Below are 26,065 nucleotides of genomic sequence, written 5' to 3' on the forward strand. Positions count from 1 at the left end.
CAAAAACGAGAGAGCCGAGTTTGATGGGCACAGTGGCCCATACAGAAAGGTGACATTTGAGAGAACAATTGCTGGGTTGTTTGGCTACATTTGCTGCTATGAATGAAGCTAAAGAAAAGCTGTCTTTGGATTGCTACTAATAGTCATCTTCATCATTCCTGCTCTCTCTCTCTCTTTCTCAGTTCCCTTATGAAATAAGGGCACACAGGTAATAAACAAAGCACTATAAAAGATCAGATTGAGGTATTCTGTGGGCTCATTCAATGTCGGAAGCCAGCATTCTGCACACCACTGCCGGGGCCTTCGGCTTCCAAAGCTGGTTCGAGACTGAGGAATAGCAGCGGGATTAGGCCAGACCTCTGTCGGTTCTCACAGCCTTGTGGAATTTATCAGGGCCATTTCCTTGGTCAGCTAACCCACACCCAGGGACCCAGGGACAGAGGAAGAGATGGCAGGGTAGAGACCCTTGGATTTGTTCTTTTGGATTTTGGATTTTGACCTGATTTTCTCTGTCAATCCTCATTCCAGATCCAGGTGAGTGAGTAGCCTGGGTTGAAAAGCTGTTTGTCAGTTGAATCTGACTTTTTTTAACCCCCCAACTTTGACACAGGTTTCATTCTCAATTCTTACCTTCCCTCCTGTTGCCATGGGTTAGGCACAGGTGACCTGCAGGCATGCTGCAGAGTCCTGTGTGGCTGCCTGCGGTGAGAGGCAGGCCCCAGGAATTGTGTGTATGAACGGGAATGAGCTGGGTGGGCTCATCTGATTTGCGGGAATAATCAATGATGGGTGGATGGACAGAGTGGGAATGGTTCTTCTCCCATCAGGCAAGCTTTCTTGTCACAAGTCTTTCTGCTCTTGGTTGGGCCTCTGTCTTCTGCCTTTGCCTCCTTTCTCATTTTCCTTTGCTTTCAATTTTCAAGATTCATCCTAAGTGATGTGTTGGCTCTGTCTGGTTTCAAAGAGAAACTTAGGTGAGAGAGTGGTGAGCACCAGCTATGGATTTGACTTCTTTCCATGAGTCAGTAGCCAGTGCCCTTGTCTAGAAAGTTCATCCACATGCTGGTGCTGGCAAGCTGGGCTCCTATAGGCCAGCTTTGGGGTTGACAAGTAACTAAAGATGAAAAGGAGATTCCAGGGTCTCTGTGCTTCATCAGAGCATAGCCATTCTTTGCTTTGCTATTTGTTCCTCATTACTAGGTATGTAATCATCATTACTGCGGATATAATCTAGTGATAGACTGGAACAGAATTATATCAGTTTTGCAGAGAGGAGTGTAGGTTTTGAATAGTTTTGTGTCAGTGCTTGTGCGTGGACAGGCACAACTAAATGTGAAACGTGTACGTCAGAGACTTGCTTGACAAAGCCTCAAGAAGGCAATATTGCTCGTAGATGTGTAATTTATTTCAGGTGCTTAGGCATCCTAAGGAGAGAACGGTTCTGGCATCTATGTATTTGCATCTGTGTTTTCATCAGTGCATAACACCAGACAGTGGTTCAGTGCTCACATGCTATGGGACCCGGCACTCTATGTTTGTGCAGTAGCTTCAGCCCCAGGGTTTCAGGCACTTTCCAAATGACCTTCTTACTGTGATTTCTTTTAAGCTCCATTTTGTGAGTACAGAAACTGATTCGTTGGGGTTTCAGTTATCTTCCGGTTGTTGCAAAGGAAGTCTGTCTGGAATTTAACTAAACCTTCAACTTTCCAGATGAGAAAGTCTGTGCATTGTGTGTGTGTTGCGTGTGGGATAGCACATATGCTATGAAAGCATACATAGTAGAACACACATAATGGAAGTTGTGTACAAACGATAGTGTATTGCTTGTCCTGTTCAGACGTGTGTGTATGAATATTAAATGATCACGCTGGAGAGTTCTGAGTCATTGCAACTTGGTCATTTAGACCAGGCTCTTGATCTTCTGACAGAGGCTCTGCTAAGAGCGTTCAGCAGGAGGAAAGAAACCGAAGGCTGCAAAGGCATGGTGTTAATTTGTAGGAACGGGGTTCTATGTAATCCTCATAAATGCACATCATAGGCACGTGCAAAGTTTAACGTACGTAGCTCTTCTCAATCACGAATAATAGATGCTTGAAAGCTTCCCCAATTTGTCATTATGCAGCAAATGCTCTCTTTATTTGCTGAGCTTTGAGGCTTTTTTTTTTTCTGTGCCTGTGTTTTTCTAGCAGCACTGATTTCTCTGGAAATAACAGAGTTTTACTGTGACCACTGTATGGAAACACTACCAAACATCTGGTTTTAACCTGTGCCGGGAACATAGTAGGGATTCAGTAACTGAAGATAAAGGAATCGTTACGGTTCCCCGACCTGTAGTTAGAGTTCACCTCTGTATTTATTTACACACATAGGTACTGTCTTGAGTAGAATATTCACAGAGTTATTGGACTAGCTGTCTTCTGGCTCAACTGACAAATTTGTTTAATGTCTCATTTAATTTATCAGTAACTTAAATTCAGTCAATCAATCAATTGCTTTGGTATTACGTAAATATATCAGCAACCTTTCAGTCCTTCAACTTTCCTTCTCTGTTTGTCTCTCATCATCATCTACATTTAGTCAATATGTATTATTGATTTTATATAACTCGGGAAGGCTAACATAAGGCTTCATTTCCTCAGAGACTAGGGTCTGAAATACACACTCAGGGCAAGGATCCACTCAGTCCCGGCACAGAATTTAATTTCCTTTCTGCATACTTACCCACATCTCCTGATGGGGAACCAGGGTAGTAGCAGAGTGGTAGTTCAAGGGCTGTAGGTTATTACTCATGTAGAGTGAAAGCGGGGAAAGCACATCATTGCTGTACTGTTCTGCAATTAACACTAACCACAAGTCACAATCTGCAGCTCTGTTTTAATAAGCATTTGCCCAAACAAGGTTGGGTGAGGCAGTTCCCAATGATGTCTGGCCCTGGACATCTGCCTTTTACAGACTTATGGGGGTGTGGGGACCCAGGGTTCAGACACATGCATTATGCACGGTTCCTGTCTCTGCTGATTAGCCTTGTGGGGAAGGGCGGCATTAAGCACTGGCCCGGCAGTCTTCTAGAACAACATGGCAAAATACAGGAGAACACACAGTCTTGTGTTTGGGGCTTTAAGACTCCGAGGTGACTTGGTGCTCAGGAGGATTTGAGAGCAGATTGGCTTATGGCCATTACTGTTGGCTAATAATTGCACTAATCTTTTCGAGGGAGGTTTTGTGGGCGTGCGTGTTCCCCCTCCCTCAGTCTCCAAGTTGGAGAACAATAAGAGAATTGTGTTTCTGCACTAGTCCATGAGACAGGTCAGGGGCTGCGGCTGGCTGGGTAAGGTCTGCGATGGACAACCCACTAGGCATCAGCCCCAAGCCACCAGGGAGGAACCTGAGGCCCCGGTACTCCGGCTTTGGCCAAATCACAGGGGAACATCTGGCTAGCTAAGCCACTTGAGCAGCAGCTGTTTTGGGGTGATCAGATTCAGTGCTTTTTTGGGGAACCTCAAAGCAAGTGCAATGCTTGCTGGAAGAGAAAGAGGAGTATGTGTGTGCACATTCTTGCTTATATGGACATTGCACTTTGTCCATTTTTCTCTTGTCTAAAATTCACTCAGCAAAACTGTTCTTTTTTTTTTTAGAATGGATGATATTAAACCTTCACTTGGAGTAGCAATGCCAAGTGGAGATACTCCTGTAGAACAGCAATTTTCAACGTTTTCATCTAATGGCACACATTAATAATTATTAAAATTCTATAGCACACCCCAAAATAGATGCCTAGAAGGTCAGAATAATAAGTTCAGTGGTTATAAGATCTAAAGAGTAAGTAACATCAACATCCATTTGGTGCTGTGTGTGCTAATTTCCTACATTCCCCTCAGAATGGGCTGCACGGTCATGTTAACCATCCTGAGCCTACAAGTTCCTTTTAGTAAATTTCCACGGGGTGGTTGTTCACGTGTTAGGCATTGTGAAAGCAGCGTCCTTGCCAACATATCAACAGGGATAAGTGCAGGTATTTTAATTCTCCTCTGCCTCTCGGCCCAGGTTTCCCTGGTGCCCACTTTGGGGGTGTTGCACGTCTCCCTCCATCTGCTCCCTGTTAAGCAGCTGCTGAGTTTAGTAACAAGGAGGCTGGTGTGGCCAGTGGATGGAGCACGCTGTTAGTGTAATTTGGCAGGAGGTTGCATGCTGGCCCCGAAGGGCAGTGAAAACGAGAGAAGGCGAGGGTATTTCCACGGGGCGGGGGACAGGCAGGGTGGTGAGGCTGGGCAACCTCGCTGCCACCCGTGGCTGACGCCCTTGGGGAGCTGCTGATCAGAATTAGATTGAGATCCCAGCCGAGATGCAGTTTCTCCCCTCTCAAACCCTGGGAGTTCTCCAGCCTGCGCGGTCCAGCTCCCCATGAACATTTCCAAATTAAAAAAAAAAAATACGTGTGGAAAAATACAGTAAAAGTGACAGCGCCTTCCCAGTTTCCGACAGTTCTGTTTTGACTTCACAATCAGCCAAACTGGAGCCCCTGAGTAGCTGGCTTAATTTGTCACCTTGAATTATTAACCGTTTCCCTGCCTCTCTTGGTGGGTGTCCTTCTGGCTCCTCGCCCACGGCTGGCTCAGGGACCTGTTAATCCTATGCCCTTTCCCTCCGGCTTGTGGCTCTGCCCAAAGAGCCTCCATGGAGTCAAATTTGAACTCACTTCACCATCAGCTCCCTGTTGGTTTTTGCCAAGTAGTGGCTGAAATAGAGGGTGATGGTCAGGACAGGAAAGAATGACTCCAGAGTTAGCTCTCACGTGGTCCAGACTGTCCTGCAGAAGTCCCCCAGTTTAGTACATTTCTCCTAGTTAAGGCCCCAAGGCAGAGAAGGGCTTGTCTCGGAATGGGGATGATATAGGATGCAGTCTCCTGGAAAGCAGAGGGAAAACTAATGCATTTATATTTTACGTCAGTGAGTTAGTCTTTTGACATCCTGTTGCCCACCCTTGGGCATCTCTTCTGTCCTTTTCCTCTACCATCATCCTGTTTCTGCGTACCTGCACTGGTCACTTGGGTGCTCAGGATCTCCTTGGGCAATGCCATCTGCTCAGACCATTTCCCGATGTTCCCCTTTCCCTCAAAACGTCCCTATCCCCAACCCCATTCTCCTTAGAGTCTTGTGCTTTTGGCCATCTGATTTATTAATGTGAGAAATTAATGCGAGTTAATTCTTCGGGAGCCGCATTTTAATGCATTACTCTAAAACAGTGCCTTTCAAAACTAAGGGTTATTTATTTATTTATTTTTTTAAGAAACAAACTACTTGGATCAAAATTGTTTCATTTTTATAAAATGTAAATTGTATTAATTTTAAAGAGGTGGTAAATGGGCATGATTTATAATTCAAAATATAAAAGTGCATATAGTAAAAAAAACCTTTTCCTCCAGTAACTCAGATCTTTCTCTGGAGATAGCAGAAACAACTGGTTTATTGCCTATCATCTCTATCCCTTTCTAATTTTTGATGGGTTTTATTTCTGAAAAGTTTGACATTTAAAGAGAGGTTGCAGTGACACTGCACAGTCCCTGTAGATGCCATCCCCCATCTCCCCTTCGTTAACATCTCAGGTTGTTGGGCGTGTTGGTCATGTTGTACAATGTTGAAGGGACCAACATTGGTACATTACCATGACCTAGATTCCATGGTTTATCAGATTTCACTAGTTTTATCCCCATGTCCCTCCTCTGTTCCACAATCTCATCCAGAACACCACCTGACACTTAGTGGCCATGTGTCCTTAGCTTCCTCTAGTTTGTGACAGCTTCTCAGACTCCCCTCTTTTTGTTGACCTGGACAGTTTTGAGGAAGGCTAGTCAAGTATTTTGTAGACTGTTCCTCAGTTTGAGTTTAGCCGATGTTTGTTTATTTTGTCCCTAATGAGCATTCCGGGTTTATGAGTTTGAGGGAAGTACCAGTGTCATCGTCTTGTCAGGGGGGTATGGCCTGCACATCACTTGTTATTGGTGACGCGACCCTGACCACGTGGCTGGGGCAGTGCTTACTTGCTTTCTCCACTGCACAGTCGCTTTGCCTCCCTCCATGTGTGCTCTGTGGAAGAAAGTCCCTAAAGTCAGCTCAGGCTCAACGACTGGGGAGTTGTGTTCTACCTCTGGGAGGCCCCTTTCCTTTTTAACAACTCAGCAACCTACTTTGTAGGCTTTGCTGTGCTTTGTCTTATTTTCCAAACAACTTATTTTAGAGATGGTTCTGTATCAGTATTTGAAGAACTTCTGTATTCATTATTCATTTGCATTTATTTTATGGATATAGTAATACCAAATTCTAAATGCCCCTTGTGATGGGCATTTAGGTTGCTTCAAAATGTTCCTCTTGCAAACAATGTTGATGTAAATAACATGGTGCATGTTCAAGCTTTCCCACAGGATCAGTTCTTGAAAGTCAAATTTTTACTTAAACTGAATGGGATTTGTAATTCCTCGAGCTATTGCCAAATTGCCTTCCATAGACAGTGAACCAAGTTTATACTCCCCCAGTAACATAATATATTCAAAATGATTCAGTGGACAGAATTTCAAGAAGGGGGAATAATATTTTTAAATTAGTGGACCAGTCCATGTTTCTGCATTGATCTCCTTAAATCACAACACAATAGGAAAAACTGTAGGAAACCCAATTCTTCAGATGCAACCTGGCCTGTGAGCTAATTTTATGAGTCCAGAGCCCAGCCTGCGTGCTGAAGACTTCATCTGTCTCCTGCCCAGTTCTTCCATTAACTATACTCCTTTCCTGACCATTCCCTGGCATGCTGTTGAAACCTTCCTATCTGTGCACAGAACATTCTCTGTCCTTTCCCAACTATCCATTTACCCACTGGAAACTCACATCTTGGTTAGGCCCATGTGGCTCATTTTCAGTCATTTTAGCACAAACGCACTCCATCTGCCTTATATTTACTTGCACCTGTGTTCCCCTGCTCAGCCTCCTATGTCGTTGCTATATTGAAGAATGACTTTGGATTCCAGGTGTATTGTGAATATTCTGGGGTAAGGGACTGTATCTTCTCTTTTTTGCATTATTCCCCAAAGGCTACTGAACCCAATGGAAGTAAGTCCCTATTGTTAGCAGAGTTGCTGATGGACCCTCTTCTTCATCCCTCTATCACCTGATATGGGAAAGAACTGCCTGGGAAGAAGCCACTGCTATAGAGAGAGATTGTCTGTCTATGCCTGGCCTGTTCGTGCCCACACTCCTTCCTTGGAATAACATGAGAGGGACAAATATTTTCTTTGTGGCTAAGTGATCACTTCTCAGAGGTGGTGAGAAATAGTTATAAAGGTTACTAGTAAGATTTAAAATTATCCAGAAATATTGCAAATCACTGAAGACACACTCTGGGCCACGCAGGGCTTTGTGGATGGTGGGGACCGTGGCTAGTCTGCTGGGTTGGCCCTGGCCTGCCCTGAGTTTATTTACTGTAACCAGGTTGGCTGCTTCCTGGGGAGGCTCTCCCAACTCGGCCTTACACTAGGATCCTTTTGGTGCAAATTCACACTGAGGAAGAAACTCTGCTCTCACTTGTGTAGGTTGTCTTTTGTGTAGGTCTGTGGAAACCCAGCCTTCCTAGGATCAGAGCCGTGAGAAGGCCAGAGTTGTGCATTTGGGGGCAGGTATTTTTGTCAAAAGGAACACGGCCCCCCTTGCACCTCTACTTTCTAACCCTTTGCATGTTTCTATGGACACGGCTTTTATTCTCTTTGGCTCTCATCCATTTAATCTATTTACATTACAGCGTTTTCAAATTGGAAGGACTCTTGGAAACTCAAGGAAAAGAAACACAGAAAGACAAAGTCTCTTTCAAGGTCTCAGAACTGGGTGAAGAAGCCCAATGGTCAGCTCAGGCAGGTCTCTTACACACATGGGCTAGTTTCTTTCTATCACACTCTCTTATTTATCAAATGTCCAATAATAATAATGTGGTGATAATAATAGCTAACATTTATGGAGAACTTCCCATGAGCCTATGGTACAGTAAATGCTTTACCTATATCGTTCCTTTATAAGAACGCTGTAAGGCAGACAACTTTAATTTTCCCCATTGAGCAGATGAGAGAATTGAGGAGGTAGATTATTTGCCCAAGATTACAAGGCTAATCACAGGTGAAGCCAAGACAGTCAGATTGCAGAGAGTACACACTTATCTGCATTATTATGCTTTTCTGTGCTATAGTAGATGGCAAAGTAACATGTGGCATGAACAACATAATATTTCCAGAGAAAATATGGAAGAAACCATCTCTGCCCTTCAGAATTTTCATTCTAGTGGAGGGGGTAAGACATGGAGATAGAATGAAGGATAAAATACAGAGCAGCCATTTACATTTGCATTCCAGATAATCACTGCATTGTTTTCAGTATTATTGTGTCACCAACATTGCATGGGACACAGTGATACTAACAGATTTGTTTGTTTGTTAAAACTCAAATTTAACTGAACATTACATTCCTGATAAAAGTATATTTAAAAAATATATATCCAAATAGTGCACTTATCCTAAAAATGCATTTATTGTAGATCTGAAATTCAAGTTTAACTGTCTCTCATGCATTTTTACATGCAAAATCTGGCAACTATGCATGGGAAGAACTTGGAAAATATGGAAGAGCTTGTGCTGGTGCAGTGTTTACTGTACACTGCCCCTTATCTTCACCCCATAGGGACATCTTCTCCCCTCCGTCCTTCTCTTCCTCTTGCCCCACCTCCCATACACTCCACTCACAATGCACAGGCTTGTGACACAGCAGCAAGTTCTAGAGTGAGGGCCCACACTGACTAGCAGTCAGTATGGAGACATCTTCCTTTCTGCCCTCGTGCGCAGTCCTGGGGTGTGTCTTGTAACTCCTGAGGTCTCCCCTGTCCTCGAGGAACACTCTTCCTCTTGGTGATCTCTGATTGCTCTGCCACCCCTCCACCCTACCTGAGACATACATTTCACTCAGGTCCAACCCCACCCAGTGGTATGTGCTGGTTTGCATCAGGTCACTTTGTGTTCATTAATATACACCTAAGTCACAGGGTTGGTGGCGGTAATGAAGGGAATGAAGCAGAAAAGTCTGGCTCCTTCCTTGTCCTGTCTCTGAGATAGGCTTTCATGGGGAGTGGGGTAAGCTGTCTGGGTGGGGAGGGCGGGTGCCAAGCATACCGGTTAACAGTCGCTGCCTGTGTACTCTCTGGGAAGGGGCGGTGCACCAGCTATTTTAAGGCCAGACTGGTGAATGTTGGGTTCCCCTTCGTTTACCTAGGCTCTCAGTGTTTTCCCTGGCACACCCCGAAGTGGTCACAGAGTGTGGGAAGCCAGGCAGGGAAAAAATTAATGCTCTGGGATGACGCCCCTGGTAGCTGCTGCTAAGTTCCATGGAAAAGACGGGGGCCGAGGAGTAGGGGGCTCACTATCTGTGTCGATGGGTGTCTCTGAAGGCTTTAGGCTGTACTGGCATCTACTCAGCTCTAGAGATGGTGGAAAATTGGCTGCAAAGTCAGTCCGAGGCCTGCCTGGTAGCCCCAACTCCACCCACTCCCGTGGAGTGCCGTTGCGCACAGTGAATGCCCCTTTATCGTCAGCGAGCGATACTGACTTTTCAAAAATACTGTGTAGGCCTTGTGTCCCAGATGCCTGTGGCATGCAGCCTCTGCTGCCCTTTCAAGGGTGTTGGCTTCAAAACCTACCCAGAAACCTGAGAAAAATGTCTCTACTTGGCATCTCAGGAGGCTAACTCCAACTGCCTTCTGTTTCTTAGCCCGCTGGCCATAAGCTACCTAGTGGACAGTTATTATAAGGGAAGGAAACAACTTCAGTACTGGGAATTATGCAGGAAGCACATCACAGTTATTTACAAGTTTCATGGGGAGCATTCCTTGCATCACTTAGACTACTGTGGTAAAGATTTAGTTCATCGCTTTCCATGAGCTGTATGTGGACTGGCTTTCCAGGAAAGTTCCCGTTGGCCATCTGCAGGCTTGGCTCTCCTGGTTGGCATGCTCCATTAGAGCCAACAAGGAAACTGAGTCCAAGTGTAGGTGTGAAGTTGGGTGTGTGTTCAGGTATTGATATTTCCCATGGGTCAAGCCCTTGTTAATGCTGATTGTGGACCAGGCTCTGGGCCATTACAACACCAGTGGTAGATGTCATTGGACCCAGTTTACAGGTGGTGGATTAAGTGCCAGCTTTGACTATGACCACCAGATAAGCTCAGCCTGAATGCGATCTGTTGGCTGGAGGAGCACTTGTATCTGAATAGGCCAGAAGATAGAAGCTGTTAAACACAGTCTCTAGTTGACTCACAGTGGACTTCAAGACATCACAAATGAGTCACTTGAGACTACTAAGAGCAGAGGGTCCCTGAGACAATGCTTCATGTGAACTTTTGTTCCTGTAAAGGTAATGTCTAGCACACAAACCCTAAGTGTTGCTTTCTAACTTCCTAGTTGGAAGTGAATGCTAGGAAAGTGTTCAGAGACTCCAGTATTTGACCGAGTCTAGGCAAAGTCATAATCTCAATTTCTATTGATGACTAGGTTCCCATCATGATCCTAGTTCCCATTGTTTCTTCTGTTAATCAATACATCCTGCCCTCAGTTGATGTAATTGCTTCTATTTGTGACTGCTGGCTTGTCTGAATTTTGAAAAGTCCCCATAGCATCTATAAGTGAAAAAAATCCATAGGCAGTGGCCTATATAACACTCATTATTAACACAAGTTATGATTTTTAATTAAGCCCTTGACAGCCCAGAAGACCACAGCCTCCTCATTATAGACAGACATTCCCCCTACCTGGGAGACAGCAGTTAGTGAAGCACAAATATCTGGAAAAATCATCATGCTCCAGTTTTTACTCCAAAACCCTGAAAAGTGAGAAGAAGAGGCAGTATTTTCAGAGCCAGTCTAGGTCCTGTTATCCTATCCTATCCTATTACCCCTGGACTTGTCCATCATTCTTCATCAGATAGTTCTTTTTGCCCCTACAAACATTTTACCTAGCCTTAAACATATTTTAGGGGACAAGTTGCTACCATTCCTTTTTGACTGATTATTTTTTCTCCAAAATCTTATGCCTGCACTCTTTGTATTATGTAGCAAATGACATTCATTCCATAAATCTCTAACGTACCCACCTTGGGCAATCCCTTGTGCTTGGTGCTCTGAAGGACATGGATGAAGTCAAGGGCAAACAAGGGACACCTGATGACCATGCCTAGAACTAGCCAACAGCTGCAAGTCAACAGACAGATTGTACAAGCACCATACTGACAATGTATTATACATATGTTTTATACATATGTTTTTGCCAACATTTTCAGATCAACTTCAGCTCACAGAAATGAATTAGAAAAATACAGTCACTCATTCACTCCTAGATTCATTCAATATATATTTTTGAAGGTTTTTAATATCCACAAGTTAAATACTGAGTTAAATACTAAGAAGAAAATAGTTAAGTTTCCTGCCTTCCAGGAGCTTACAATTAGGCTATTAGGAGAGACTGTAAGTAGCTCTTGTTGATATTTTTTATTGTGAAATATAAAGATGGAGTCTATTATTTACTAAGAAACTTGTGATTAGTGAAATACAACCATACCAATGTCAGGTTCAAGTGGAGATCACTCTATCATAGCCATCCTTAGATTAAAAACTGAAAAAATTTAAAATAAGAGAGGAAGGGTTGACATCAAAGTGAATTTGTTTTATTTTTAAAAAGACTTTCTCTGTGTTGAGCTCTTCAATTGATAAGATATGTCGAATGCTCAGGAAAAGAGGCTATTATAGAATACAGTTCATCAGGCAAACCCTTGTAGGTGGTTGATTCAACACAGCCTTTGGAGAACTTGAAGGTCACAGAAAGACAGGCCTCTCAGAAGGGAAAGTTTTTAGCAGAATGCAGATGGGGAGTGAGGAAGTTGGCATTGTGGTGGGTGGTAGGAATCGGGGATAGGAAGACATTCACTTAACATGATAGAGAAAGCAAAGCTATGTGCTAAGAAAGGAAAACATAAAGAACAAGAGATAAACATAGGATTTGAGGGTTTGCTAGGATGATGATTTTAAAAAATTGATTAATTTAATCTTTTTAGAGGGGAAGGGAGGGGGAAAGAGAGGGAGAGAAATATTGATGTTCAAGGGAAACATCAATCGGTTGCTTCTTGTATGTGCCCTGACTGGGGACAGAACCTGCCAACCAGACATGTGCCCTAACCAGGAATTGAACCGGTGACCTTTTTGCTTTTCAGGAAAATGCCCAGCCAACTGAGCCACACTAGTCAGGGCAGAATGAGAACTTTTTTAAAAATAAAAACAAATTTTCCTGTAGGTCCATCAGATTTCAATGCCATGATCTTTCCTTTGCAAAAATGCATTGTGCGTACTTTAAAAGGGGGAGTCAGAAAAGCTACCTGATAAGCAAGGGGTTGACATGGAGAGTCCATTTACACATTTTACCTGGAAACAAATGAAAAAAAAAATGAGCAGAGAAAGTAAAATGTGCATGAATGCTAAAGATAAAACTAAGAGGTAGAGAGAAAGTTCTTATTTTCAGCTGGCCACTCCCAGACCCCCAGAAATCTTTCTTCCACTTCCTGTGCTCTTAGCATCTATTTTATTAAAATCTTTGAGGAATTTTTCCCTCCATCCATCACTAGCATTCACCTCTCAGTTTGTCCACTTAACACAAGACATGCCACGAAAAACATTTGTACCTTCAAAACAGCATGGTATCAAAATACCTAAAGCAAACAATGCTAGAATATGCAAGAACAATTTGGGCAAAAAACACACTTGTAAACCCAAACAAGCACAAAACCACACACACACACACACACACACACACACACACCAGCAAAGGGAGTAACTTCTATTAAGAGTTCTTAAACATGCCTTTCCTTACTTTTTCAGGTAGGAGTAGTGGTACCCTTGGATATCTCCAAGAGTACCTTTTAAGAGTCAACTATACCAGTAGTGCCCATGGCTGGGAAGTTTATGCCAATGAAGAACCCGTAGTGTCTCACAATCTATGTGGCTAAGGCATATGCCTTGTTCCCAAAGCAGGAAAAATTGGCAGCCCTTTTTCCTTGCATGAAAGAAGGCTTCACAGGAAAGAGTAGGTTTCTTATTTGACTGTCATTAAATTCATGATCTTCCCCCTTTTAGTCCTTTCTTTTGAAAGGATGCAGACATAGAGCCACTACTTCAAGCATTCAATGGAATATAGACTGTTACCTCAGCAGGGTAATGTTACTGTTAGTAATAATTTTAATGATAAATAAAAATAACATTTGATGTTTACAGAAAAATAACTATGTGCTAAACACTAGAATAGTGGTTCTCACCCAGGGGTGATTTTGCCCCACTGTGGACATTTGGAAATGCCTGGAGGTATCTCTGAGTATTGTGATGGAGGGGTGGTGGCATGTAGGTGGCAGTGTCATTGGCATTTCGTAAGTAGAAGCCAGAGATGCTGCTAAACTTCCTCTAATGCACAGGATGGGCCCCCACAACAAAGAATTATTCCCCCCTGAAATGTCAGTAGACTGAGGCTTTTATACATATTCAACCTCCCAAACAACCCTATGAGGCACATATTATTATTGTCCCACTTTACAGATGAGAACATTTAGGCTTAAAATAATTAGTTCAAACTGCTTTGACCTTTGGACACTTTCAGGTTTCCTTCTTGAGATCTATTTAGTTCTGTGATAATTGTAGACAATTTAGGTTTGTTCAATGGCTGGGAATCAGTTCCCTCAAACGTCAGCATGCAAGTCATTCAGCTCAAGCAGCCCAACCCCCATCCCATTCTGGGATGAGTCTGGCTCACTAACAGCTGGTGACTGGGGCAGGGGGAAGAAGATATTATATAATGTCTGCAAAAGTAATGAAAAGTTGACTTAACTTCTACGATAAGCAAACAGTAAGATAGCACATGAGAATCCACAGTGATTTAAAAATATGTTTTCTAAACATAGTGTCCAGACGGTTCTCTTACATCCTCTGTTCTTTATTCCTAAACTCTGATAGGGGTGCGCCATGTGCTGTTGAGAAAACAGAGGGCTCGATGCCTTGGGACTCAGACAAGAGTGGCAATCTCCATTCTGCAACCTTATACAGAATTAGGTCATTGAATTCCAAGAGTGTTGGGTCCTCAGGAAGACAACTTCTGTTTTTCTTTTTTTCCTTTTTGATAAATGCCAAACCCCTTGTCAAAATATTTATGACTAGACAGAGGAAAATCAGATGCTTTCTTTTGAAACATTTTTCTAGATTTGGCTTAGGTGTTTTGATGTTCTTTTCTTTTTTCTGCTTTGTTTTCTTTCCTCTTCTCCATTTTCCCCAACTTTTTTATAGTTCTCTCTATTTCGATCTTCTCCTCTCTCCCTAGAGTATTTCTCACTGCCTGTATACAATGTTAAGGAAGGGAAGGGAGGAGAATTGCTTAAATAATGAGACTGAGCATCCAACAGGGAAGTTGGTATGGTTGGGTCAGTGATGGCAAAGATCTTTTTAGTGTTAGGTGGTACCAACTTTGAAGTCTTTTGAAGGTAAGTGAAACCCCTCTAAAAGTTTGGATACCATAGATATAAAGTCAAATTTTTTTCTCTCACAATTTTCAAAAACTTTTTGCCCTAACCAACTGTCTGCTTCATCTGTCCACTGATGCATATTTTTATATCATTGCTATTATTTCAATGAACTGAATTCAATGGGACTCAAAATACAAGTCAATTTAACCAACATTTGTGTAATTGTCTACTATGGGACAAGATGAGTATGATGTCACTAACCCCTACCCTGGAGGAACTTAACATTTTCGTGGGGAAATGAGTAAATATACATCCAGTTGTCATATAGGTATATGTATTAGTTATCTATTTCTACATAACACATTGCACCAAAACTTAGCAGCTTAAAATAATTCACATGTACCATTTGCACAGTTCCTGTAAGTCAGGAATCTGTACTTGGCCTAGCTGGGTCTTCTGCTTTAAATTTTCTCATAAGACTAATCAAAATGTTGGCCTAGACTCTCTGGTGGTCTCATCTGGAGCTTCAACTTGAGAAAGATTTGCTGCTAAGTTCACCCATGTGGTTATTGTAGGGATTCATTTCCTTGATGCTGGTTGGACTGAGGGTCTCAGTTCCTCACTAGCTGTTGGCTGAAGGCCACCCTCAGCTCCTTGCCACAATGGCTGCTCCAACAGGGCAGCTTGCCACCAGAGTGCAAGCAAAGAAGGCCATAGACAGTTTAATGACAAAACCAAAGTCACCATCTTACATAAACTAATTTTGGAGGTGACAGCACATCACTTTTGTAGATTGTATTGATTAGAAGTGAGTCAGTAGGTCCAGCCCAAACTCAGAGAGAGAGGATTACATAGTGGCTTGAATACTGGGGTCGGGGGGTAGGAATCACTATGTCAGAAGCTGAGTACCACATAAAGGTTAAGGTCATAGTTCTGTCAAAGCAGGGAATGGTGTAAGAAATCTTTAAAAGGAGGTATTTTCTGACTATGTGGATATTGAACAACTCTAGAAGATTTTGGCATCTACTAGTGATTTTTAGAATAGTCCTAGACTTGCAGAATTTATAATGGGAACCTTGGGAGCTCACTGAAGATACTATATCCCTAATTATAAAGAAACATGGACCCTTGAAGGGTCCCCAAAGTCACAGTCATGGTTGTTCTACTGAGTATCTGTCCCAAGGAAATTTTTGTAGTCAACTGGTTATGTGGTTGTTTATTTGCTCACTCATTTTATGCATCAGTTAATGATAGCTAGTGACACTCTAAGAGGAATTACTTTTGAGAAACTAGATAATGAAACTAAAAAATGACTAAGATTTACCGCTGAGGGCCTCCACTCAGTCTGGACCAGGGGTCAGCAAGTTATGTCCTGTGGATTAAATCTGCCCCTCCCTTGTCTCTTTTTGTACAGTTTGTGAGGTGAGAGTGTTTTTGTACTTTTTAATGTTTGAAAAAACAAACAAAAGAGGGATAATTTGTGATACATCAAAATGATATGAAATTCAAATTGTGGTGCCTCTGAAGCTTTGCTGGGACATACCCATGCCCGCTGATTTATGAGTCTATGGCTGGTTCTGTTACTGGATCAGTGTCGTATAGATGCCACAGAGACCGCATAGTCCATGAAGCCTAACATATTTACTGCCTAGACCTTTCAGAGAAAGTGTGTCCACCCCTGGCCTACAGGAAGATTGACATGCAAACAAATAACTACTGCATTGTGATATGTGATATACTCAACTTAGAGGCAAGGGTCATCAGAAGCACAGAGGTGGGAGTTCTGTTCATAGCTTTCTGGTAGGCCAGGGAAGGCTTTTTGGAGTTCTCCTTGAGGAAATCAAGGGCTCTCCTGAAATGAGAAGTGTTAAGGAGAACTTACTTGTGGTACTTGTTAAAAATGGTAAGGATGACTTATTTAAGATGAGCTCCTACAACAACATTTTATGTTTGGTGGTGGGGAGAAATTGGGCTCAGCTGTGAATACGACAGGCACTACTAGAAATTTATAGCCGAGGAGCAGGATGGGGGGGTCATTTGGTGGAAAATTGCTAAGTAGAAACAGCAAGAGTAGGGAGATTCTGGCTAAACCAACTTGGCAGGACTTTTGCAGAAAGTTGGTCAGGGTGATAGAGAATTTGATCAGATAATAAGGGTGAGGGAGTTTTGCAAAACTGATCCAGCAGGATTCTTGCTAAAATTAGACAAAATGGTCCAAGGACAGAGCCTGAGGTTGGACCTGGTTAGAAACAAAAGCCTGTCTCAAGTTCAAAGGAGAAGATCTTTGAGTCTTTGTTAGAAGAGAAAAGAGGGAAAGGATAATCTTTCCATGGTGCTTAAATTGGTGGCCATGGACTTTTCAGAGGGTTCAGGTCTCCCTGAAATTCTTTGCCAAAATCTGTGTTTATACAACATATGTGCATTTTTTCCCCTTTGAAGGGGGTCTATCCCTTTCAACAGGTTCTCAACAATTTAAGAATCACTATTGCGGGCAGACATGCCAGCCTGTGGAAAGCCACAAAGGTGTAAGAGAGAATAACACACTGATAGAGGTCAATAGTGAAAATACAAAACAGGTTCCTAGAGGGTATGGACAGAGATGAGGCATAAACAAATGTTACTCATCATCAGAGGGATAACCCAGGACCTGGATAACCCAGGACCCAGGGATAACCCAGGACCCCAGACAGCAGGGGTCTGAAGCTGACTCTATATAGTTTAAAGCACTAATGTGTACAAGGACATTGAACAAACCAAGTTAAATGTATCTGGTCTTTGCTCTCAAGTGGCCAATCCATCAAAAGCAGCTGATGGACGGGCAAGAACTCAGCCACCCTACAGAGAGGTTATGGGTTGGCAAAGCTAGAGGAGTTGGCCAGATGTCCAATTCTTTCATCAATTCCTGATCAAATCCTAGGCCCCATCCCCCTCCAAAGCAAAACAGCATTGACTAAATCTGCTTCTGGCTCTGAAAAAGTCTGGCCAAACAGCAAGAGGCCGGCACGAGACCCAGCTTCCTCTTCAAGAGTCTTTATACTCGGTTGTACTGTGGGCCAGAGAACAACACAGAAGTCCCAGTACTGGGAGGGAAGAGTTCCCAGGACTGAGGGGCACCGGGGCTCTGGACGTGAGGTGCGTGGGGAGGAGGTAATGGTTTTTCCTGAATTCCTTTTTATATTTTATTTAGATTAAGTTCTGCTCAGCGGGGTGATTTCTTAATTAGAGCCGCCCAGCCAAGCAGACCTCCAGCTCAGACCCTTGTGCTGCCTTCTAAGGTTTCATGAAGGACCCTGTCCTGCTCTATTTCCTGAGTTCCAATATTTGAATAGTATGCAGTGGATTTCAATGGGAGGAAAAGACATGTAATTTAATCATCTTTATTAGATTTTTGCCTGTGGATGGGGAGAGGGGAAGGAAGGAGGAGGGACATGTGTCCTCTCTCTGTTAATTTTTGTTTTCCTTTTTCTCTACCTTTCTTCCAGTGGCCAAAGGAGGAAGAGACTCAGTGGTCTTTTCTTTTTCCTTCATTTTTCAAACAAAGAAGCTAAATGAGACCAACAAGCCCGAAGGAGAATGAGTTCCTTGCAGAACTTCTCAGGACTTGGTAGACAGATTTACATAAACAAAGTATTTGGCTCCTTCTTTGGTAACGACCCTGAGAGTGGACACAGTGGTGACCTCATGGCTTTCTGTCGTCTCTGTTGCTACAGAAGCTGCGAGTGTGCTCAGCAAGACCTCACGAACTGGGGGAAAATCAAGAGAGAAATGTTCCACGGTGTATCTTTGTACCTGCCCTAAATTGGCGTCATTTTGGGCCTCCATCCAGGGGAGAAAACTCAGCCTGTAGAAGCAGAGAGAAGATTAGATGCTGCTGGAAGGAATGGAGGTTTGTTGTGTTGCTGTCCTCAGGAGGGGAACATGGCAGGGTTTAACATGAGCAAGAGACAGCAGGGGTTCTTTTAGAGGAAATAAATCTATTGTAGTATTCCAAGAGAAAATTCAGCATGGCACACTGAAAAAGGAAAAGGAAAAAAATTGCGTCCAGAACTCTCCCAATTGTTCTAAGTACAAAGACCCCCAAACTAATGGGCACATTAAATGAGGTTTTGTATTCTTTTATTTATATTTGATTGCCCCACCCCAACCCCATCTCTCTCTCTCTTTCTCTCTCTCTTTCTTTCTCTCTCTCTCTCACACACACACACACACACACACACACACACACACACGGACACACACCCTGCAGCCTCTGATCCTCCCTATTGCCCCTATCCTGTTGATCTTTCTTCACTTAAAAATTATCAGCAAAGAATTTATTCATTTGGGAGAATTCCAGGCACTACATTTATGTTCAGTTCAAATGAAATGGGATCCAGACTTTTCAAACCGTTCTGTTTTGCAGATAAAACACAAAGGCAGGACCTCATTACCTGGAGACAGGGCCCGTTCTCTTTCCTCCTGCCTTTTGTTTCTAAGCAATTTTAAATTTGTTTAAAAAGTTTCATAACGGGGACAGAACTTTTTTTTTACCACGTCTATTTCAGGAGGGTTTTTAGTTAAGAGTAATGAATATATCTCCAGACAGATGGAAGAGTTTTACTAAATCTAGAAAAGACATTTTTCCCAATAACCCCTATAGGCTGATCCTAATCCTCTCATTGTTCAAAATGGTCTACAAAAGTCTTATTCAGGTGCCAAATGTCTTTATTAAATCAGTATATTAACACACAAAAAAATCCTATTACAATGAGTTTCTCTGTAAGATCAAAAGTTCTCTATGGTCCTGCTGATAAAAAGGTGAAATTCCAGTAGAGCCCAAACTTTGGCCAAGTTTTTCAAAATTTACTGCACTATAACCAGAGGGTTTACTAGGTCCTAGCCAGGAAAAAGCCTAAGTTTTATCAAAGCAGTAGTCCCCAACAAAAATAAAACCATGCAAAGTAGAAACAAGTCGTTGGCAACATTGTAATATGATGTGACCTGTAGAAAAAAACACAGTGGGTCTCTGATACCCACTTTGATTTGAGAAACTCAAGTGGCAAATTCAATGACAAACTGCACCAGCAAATCCAGGCTTCGCGGGCTGTGAAAAGAGTTTGAAAATGAAGAGAAGCAAAGCCTGGTGTGTTTGTATATTGGATTTTTGAAAGTAAACTAAAACAAAATTTTTCTTGAATGCAAAATCAATGCATGTTTGTTACAGGGGAAACATTTTCCCATAAGTGCATGTGTTTTGGGTCCCAGACTTGATTTCTGCCTTCAGGTAGAAGTGAGGGGTAAAAGCTCAGCATTGGAGTGCAGCCAGAAGCATGGGGCCTGATGGATATCAGGAGGACCTAAAGAGAGAAGAAGATGCCAAACTTGGAGCATCTAAGAACTATGGCCTGTCAAAGGGACCTGGGGGAAGAGCCCAACCAGGTCAGGAAAGTCAACAGGAGGATGCAGGGGAAGCAGCGGACACAGGGAGACCGTGCATGGCTGAGATCTTAGGCAGCAACAAGAGGTTGCAGCAGAGGTGGAAAGGATGTGGCAGATGTGACAGAGAGACGGGGGAGCATGCAAAGGCCCTGGAGATATATTTAAAATCCTTTAGCCTTTCCAAGATTATTAACACAAATTACATTTCTTGCTTATTCCAGATGCCTTAGTATCTCATTTTATCACTAAGGACCTGCCATGTTAAAAATAAACATTTGGGAAGCAAAGGTGATTTTTCTCTTTTCTTTTTAATTGCGATGTTGATGTACTCATGGCCTGACGTGACATGGGGTCTGGCTTAGATTAGCCCCTGGCTGAGCGACTCATGCTAATTTAGCGACTGCAATTATGCCGGCCTCTAACCGTGGCCTGCTCTTTGTGCGATGTGCCCTCTGAGTTGTTTTTCTCCAACAGAAGTAGTGGGAATGTTGGGCCATCTATACTTTCTTGCTCCGGGCCCCTTATAACACACACTGGGGAGACAAGTGGCTGGGATTAGGGGTGTGATCTGTGACCCTGAAACAAAATAAATGTAATTGGCAATGCAGGGGTTGATTCCATGAGAATCAGAAGCACCATAAGTACTCTAATAAAAGACCTCAACTGCCACAGGTTTGTACCTGCCTCCCAGCCATAAAGATTCTTCCAATAAAAGAAGCAAAAAGGAATAAAGGTACCAACAAACTTTTTCTAAATACCAGTGCCTTTCCTTGGGGTTAGCTACAGGCATGGGGGGGCATGTCAGTTGAGAATTGAGAATGATCATCAGCCTTTGCTTTCTGGCTGCAGAGATTGGAGAAGAGCAAACAAGCTAGTAAGCTAGTGCTTGCAAGACTGGTGAGTGGGTGATGCAGGGGTGTCCCCCTCCTGCTCTCTTACAAAGCTGCAGAACACCAAGTTTAGGCTTTACATTAGATCCCAGGGAAAGAGAGCGTACATTAAAAACAAACCAATTCTAAGGTAGTTTAAAAACATACATTAAAAAGCTCTTTCCCCCAGCACACATGAATTATTAGTAATTATTACTATTATTTATTAACAGAAGGAAGAATATGCTACAAACTCTCTTTGCAACTACACTCATGCTTCTAGATTCACAAATGATACCAGGAAAGGGAAAGCAGTGTGGAGTGAAGCGTTGAAAGTTCACTATTACTGAGCTCCGACTCACTCTTCCTGAGATGGTGAACTTGGCTGTGAAGCCACAGGAGGCTGGAGGAGTAGAGGCTGGAGGCAGGAAGAGGAGGAAGTGAGCAAGGGGGAGTGCTGGGGAGGGCTCCAGGACAGTAACCAATTCCTTCACTGGGGGCAGGTGGACGTCTCCAGGGTCATTATCGGGCAGCCTGGGAAGGCGAGGGACGAAAGAGATTTCCGGAAGTCTCCCGCTCTCCCTCCTGCCTGCTTCCCTCCTTCTCGAGAGGTTGACTGCAAGGAGCGGCAGGAAGGAAGGATGTATCAAACCCAAAGAAGAAAGAACCCCTGCCATTCACCCCCACGACACCTACTGCACTGCAGCCACATTGTGGCAGCGGCTGGTGGCAGATTAACAGCTGCCAGGGCAGGAGGCGAATCAAATTCTGAAAGGGCTGTTTTCTTTAGCCCTGAGAGCCTACTGGAGGCACAGGTTCCATATCAAAGGAAAGGGGATCAAGTCTGTGCACTCTCACAACAGGCCCTGGACTGGGGTGGGGGAGGGAGGGGGGTGTACATCCAAGTCCCCAAAGTTGTCAAGCACTGGCTGAGGTTTCTGGACCTCATTTCTGTGATTCTTCTGCTCAGCAAATGTGCAAATGAAAATAAGCCAGAATCCCTTGGCTACAGTTAGTCCCAGGGAGAGCTGAGCAATGGGATTATCTTCTTGGCCTTAAAATGTAACTTTCTTTTTATTCTGCTTGTATTTCACCTAGGGGAGGGCAGGTTTCAACTAGTGTTAAAATGAGTTTTCACCCCCTAGACACAGGATGTGAAGGTTTGGGCAAAAACCCCAGGAACAAGCATCAGAGCTTTTTGAGGATAAACTAACAGCCTCCAAATTTATACAAAACCCAGGGGCAGCAGTGGCTACATGAATGCTTTTTATTTCTAGCTCCTTCACCTACCTGAAAAAAGCTTACAGGGCTGTCAAGCATCTTGATCCTGAATTTCAGGTGGAACAAGAGAGGCCCAGCCTGGGCAAATGGTGTTCTCTCAATACTCGGGATGCAAAGCGGTCACTAGGTGGTAGGAATGCCCATTTGTTTCTGCATGTCCTCGTCCTTATCCTTGTCCTGAGAAAGGAGTGTGAGAGAACAGTTTGGAATCGGTTATTTCTGACGTCTGTTCTATTCCCAGTTGATAACGTTTTCTCAGTCCCCAGATCTCACCAAGAGCAAATGTGACTTGTTATCAGTTGTTCTGGTGCCTCTATTTTTCTGAGTCTTTTTGTGTCTGCTGGTTCCCATGAAGCTGTTCTTCTCATTGCTTTTCCTCTTTCTTCTATTTTAAAGACTGAGGAGATTTCAAGAACTGGTGACCAGCAGAAAAGTACAAAAAAGACGTAGGAATCTTCCATTTGCTCTCTTTGGGGTGTTTCATTGCTATCTAGCTTCTCCTCTCTCCCATGGAACCCTAATACAATTTTGTGTGGAGAGAGGAGGCCTTTTGTCAGCGGGGAAGAGGGCAGCTACCAGAGGTGCAGGGAGTTTGTCTCATGCCTGTCTCTGTCAGTCTGTTAACTTTTCATTTGTCTACAGCTGCCCCGTGAAAGAGCTACTATTTGTTCACATACTCATGCAGTCAACAGACATGCATTCAGCACATGCTTTGGATGGAAGAGGGCATGTTTCTGTGAGGGTTGCTTCCCCACCCACCAGGCCTTGCCAAGCTTTTGAGCGAGCGCTTGCCTGGGAAAGGATGAGCAAGGCATGAATCCATCCGACGAAGGCGTTCTTGCCCCTCCACCCTTCCTGTGCTGGAGGTCATTCCAGGCCTCCTCTGACCCACTGGAGACTGCAAAGTCTCCTAAAGAGGACAGAGGGTGTGAACCTGAAAAATAATAGTAACAACAGCTCATTGGGGTTCACAGAAAGCTTTCGCGGAATGAGACTTAACTGGGGAATCAGTTAACTGAGGCCGAAGCTTGAAAGTATGATCCCTCCTTGCTGGATCCTGTGATTAGTGCTGGGGACAAAGATTCCTAAGACTGCCCTCCTGGGGAGCATGGTAGTGCTGTGAAGCACTGGACACATGACATGTTTCACCAAAACGTTAGCAGTTGCTCACAGTTGTGATGTCTGTGATGCACATCCCTGTAGGTCAGGTCTCCTATGGGGCACAAGAGGACAGAAGCAAAACCTGCCTCGGTCTTCCTGTTAGCTGCTCACCTAGTGTGTCGCCCCATTCACATAACCAAATCAACAGAAATGAAGAACTCCTTTTTAAAAGCCAGAAGAACAATTATTTTAGGGATCAAGCATGGCTTCAAAATGTTTGGTTATTTCTGTTTCTGTGGGTGTTGTTTAGAGTCAGAACCTGCATTAACACACACAAGCACAACACCACCAAAACTATCCTGCTTCTCCAGTTTTGACCCTTGTGCCCTTTATCCTCAGAAGTCCTGGGATCCACAATTGTGGGACCCAGGACTAAGTCAATCTTTGAGTGACAAACGTGGCATCTCTTGTTTTCTATGTCTGCTTCAAATCTGAATACCTTTGTCAGTGATTTATGATCTTTGCTGATCGTTTATTTAGTTGCCTATGCCTTAAAAAGCAAAAGACAGCTTTTAGGGTCAGCCTACTTGAGCAGTGGCTGCACATCTCCACAGTATCAGCCAGTCTTTGGTTTCTGCCGTCACACAGGCATGATGACCAGGAATGTGACATATCCCCAGCCAGCTGCTTGCCGGTGGTCACCACCCGGAAATGCTGCTCCTGCCATAATTATGACTAGGGTTCTGGGGGGAACGGGGGGGAGGTGGGATGGGGGTGAGGGTGGGAACCAGCAGACCTGGCTGGCTCAAATGGGTTTCCACTCTTTATGTTCAAACACGTTGGGTTTGAGAAAACCCCACACACTTTGAGCCCCTGGCACTTTTTCCATTAGTTTTTTACACTGATGTCTATGTCAAAGGAAATTTAATACATAGGTTTCTGATTCATTTACACTTAACTCATCAAAATATTGTTCTGTAAGAGGCATTTGGTGTCCAAGAAATCTTAAGAGCTTTTTTATAAGCTTTTAAACTTCTTTTAAACATTAAAGAACAAAGTTGCAGTCTCCCCAATGTAAACAGGAGTGAATCCCTGGGGGGTGGGGGTGGGGAGGGAACGTGGGAGGAAGGCAGAGCCAAGGAGCCCAGCAGCATTGACCTCAGTCCCTGAGGGACAGGAACACAGAGCCCAGTACTTTCCAGTCTCCTCCTGGTGCCCAGTGCCTCCCCCACAATCAGGGAACCATGGTGGTTCTACCTTTCTGAATTCTGAAGGCCAAGACAAGCTCTTTGAGGGGTCTTGCTGTTGGCAGAGAAAGTTCCCAAGTGTTCTAAGGGAAGAATATAAACTCCAAAAATTTCACTTTCAGGCAAGACCCTTTTTTTTCTCCCTTCAAAGAAAGTGCTTATAATGTGTCCTTTCATTTATAATTTTATGAAGGTCTCAATTGAACATGTAAAGAAAGTGGAAAAATTCTACGTTGCCATGGATGTCTGGCATGTTTCCCATTCTACTAAAATCTACTTTCTCCCCCCAAGCGAAATGGTTTCAGAGATTCCAATAAAAGGGTGAAGAGGACAGTGAGGGCAGCTGTCTGGAATCAGAGACTTCACGAAATACATTTATATTTTGATCATTGGAGTAGGATCTGCTTAAGTGTTCACCCTATTGCACTTGGCTTCCTCTGTTGAAAGGAAATTCCCTGACATTTCACGATGCTCGTACTGTCTATAAATGGGCGCTTGGGTTTTATCTTGTTTTACCAATGGGTCTACAGCGTGGTGAATGTCACAGAATCTAGCATCTGTTGTTTAGGTTTATGTGTTTGTTGTGTATTGTTTTCACTTCCCCAGTTTTCTAAAAAGGGGAAAAAATCAAGAATAAAATAAATGATCAGTGATACACATTTTGCTCTGTTTTTGTTTTCTTCATAGTTTTAAGCAAGTATGGAAAGCATTCATATTCAGAAAAGGCACAGGAACAATGCTCAAGAATACATCTGTTTAGACTGGTCACACATACTGTTCAGTGGAGGTGTTTTTTCTTGGCCGTAGTGTGAAGTTATTGGTAACAGCCGTATCTGTTTTTCTCCTGCCTTGTTTTAATCAGGCCCTCTAAAAACTGATCTTTTATTCAGATCGACACATATTTTCTTCTGTTCCCTTACATGACTTCAGGTGCGTAGACCAAGATCTTTCATCCACTGTGGAGGTTGGTAGCTTCAGAGCTGATCAAGAAATAAGATGCCCCGAGAGAAGCTGGGCTGTGCCTTTGTCACAAAAGCAAAAGGAGAAGGTGTTTTGCGCATCCTGTGCTTACCTGTGGGTCCAATGCCCTCCTGGATCCTGTGTGCCCATCCTTCGAGAGGACCTTTCCAGTAGGCTGTCTTGAGGAACATGTTGTGTAATCTGGTCAAATGCATGTTGCAGTACTGGTGGCCTATTTGGTGTGGAATGCCCGATGCTTCTGTGTTGTCTAATGTAGATGTGGAGGTCTTTCAGGAAACTGGATTTAGAAATTTCTCCAGGAGTTCTGAAAGGAACATGGAAAACATCCTTCTGAAACACAGGGTGGGCTTCCAACTACTATATGATTCTTATCTCTCACTTATAATTTAAATGTCTCTTTTTTTTGAGTAAAATTTCAAATGGCATTATTATTATCCTCCATCCAACTATACCACAGTTTATTTTCACTATTAAATTATTTGTATTTTTAAAACTTTTCTTCTGTTGAGAAAAATCTAACATGACTTCTTTATCTTTATAACTGCTTTCCTTTTTTTAAAAAAGCTTTTTTGTAATGTTTCATTTTACAGCATTCCCCCAA

The 26,065-nt window shown here is 43.3% G+C and overlaps 1 long non-coding RNA gene across 1 annotated transcript; it reads left to right on the forward strand.

Annotated features, from left to right (window-relative positions):
* The first annotated feature begins 380 nt into the window (after nucleotides 1-380).
* LOC123817455 lies at nucleotides 381-20,470 on the forward strand. The gene is made up of 3 exons (XR_006785426.1): nucleotides 381-534; nucleotides 18,050-18,171; nucleotides 18,278-20,470. It is a non-coding gene; the product is annotated as an uncharacterized LOC123817455 (long non-coding RNA).
* The last annotated feature ends 5,595 nt before the right edge of the window (nucleotides 20,471-26,065 follow it).

The sequence above is a fragment of the Phyllostomus hastatus genome, unplaced genomic scaffold (assembly GCF_019186645.2).
Source record: "Phyllostomus hastatus isolate PE091 unplaced genomic scaffold, TTU_PhHast_1.1 phas_contig_210, whole genome shotgun sequence".
Lineage (NCBI taxonomy): Eukaryota > Metazoa > Chordata > Mammalia > Chiroptera > Phyllostomidae > Phyllostomus > Phyllostomus hastatus.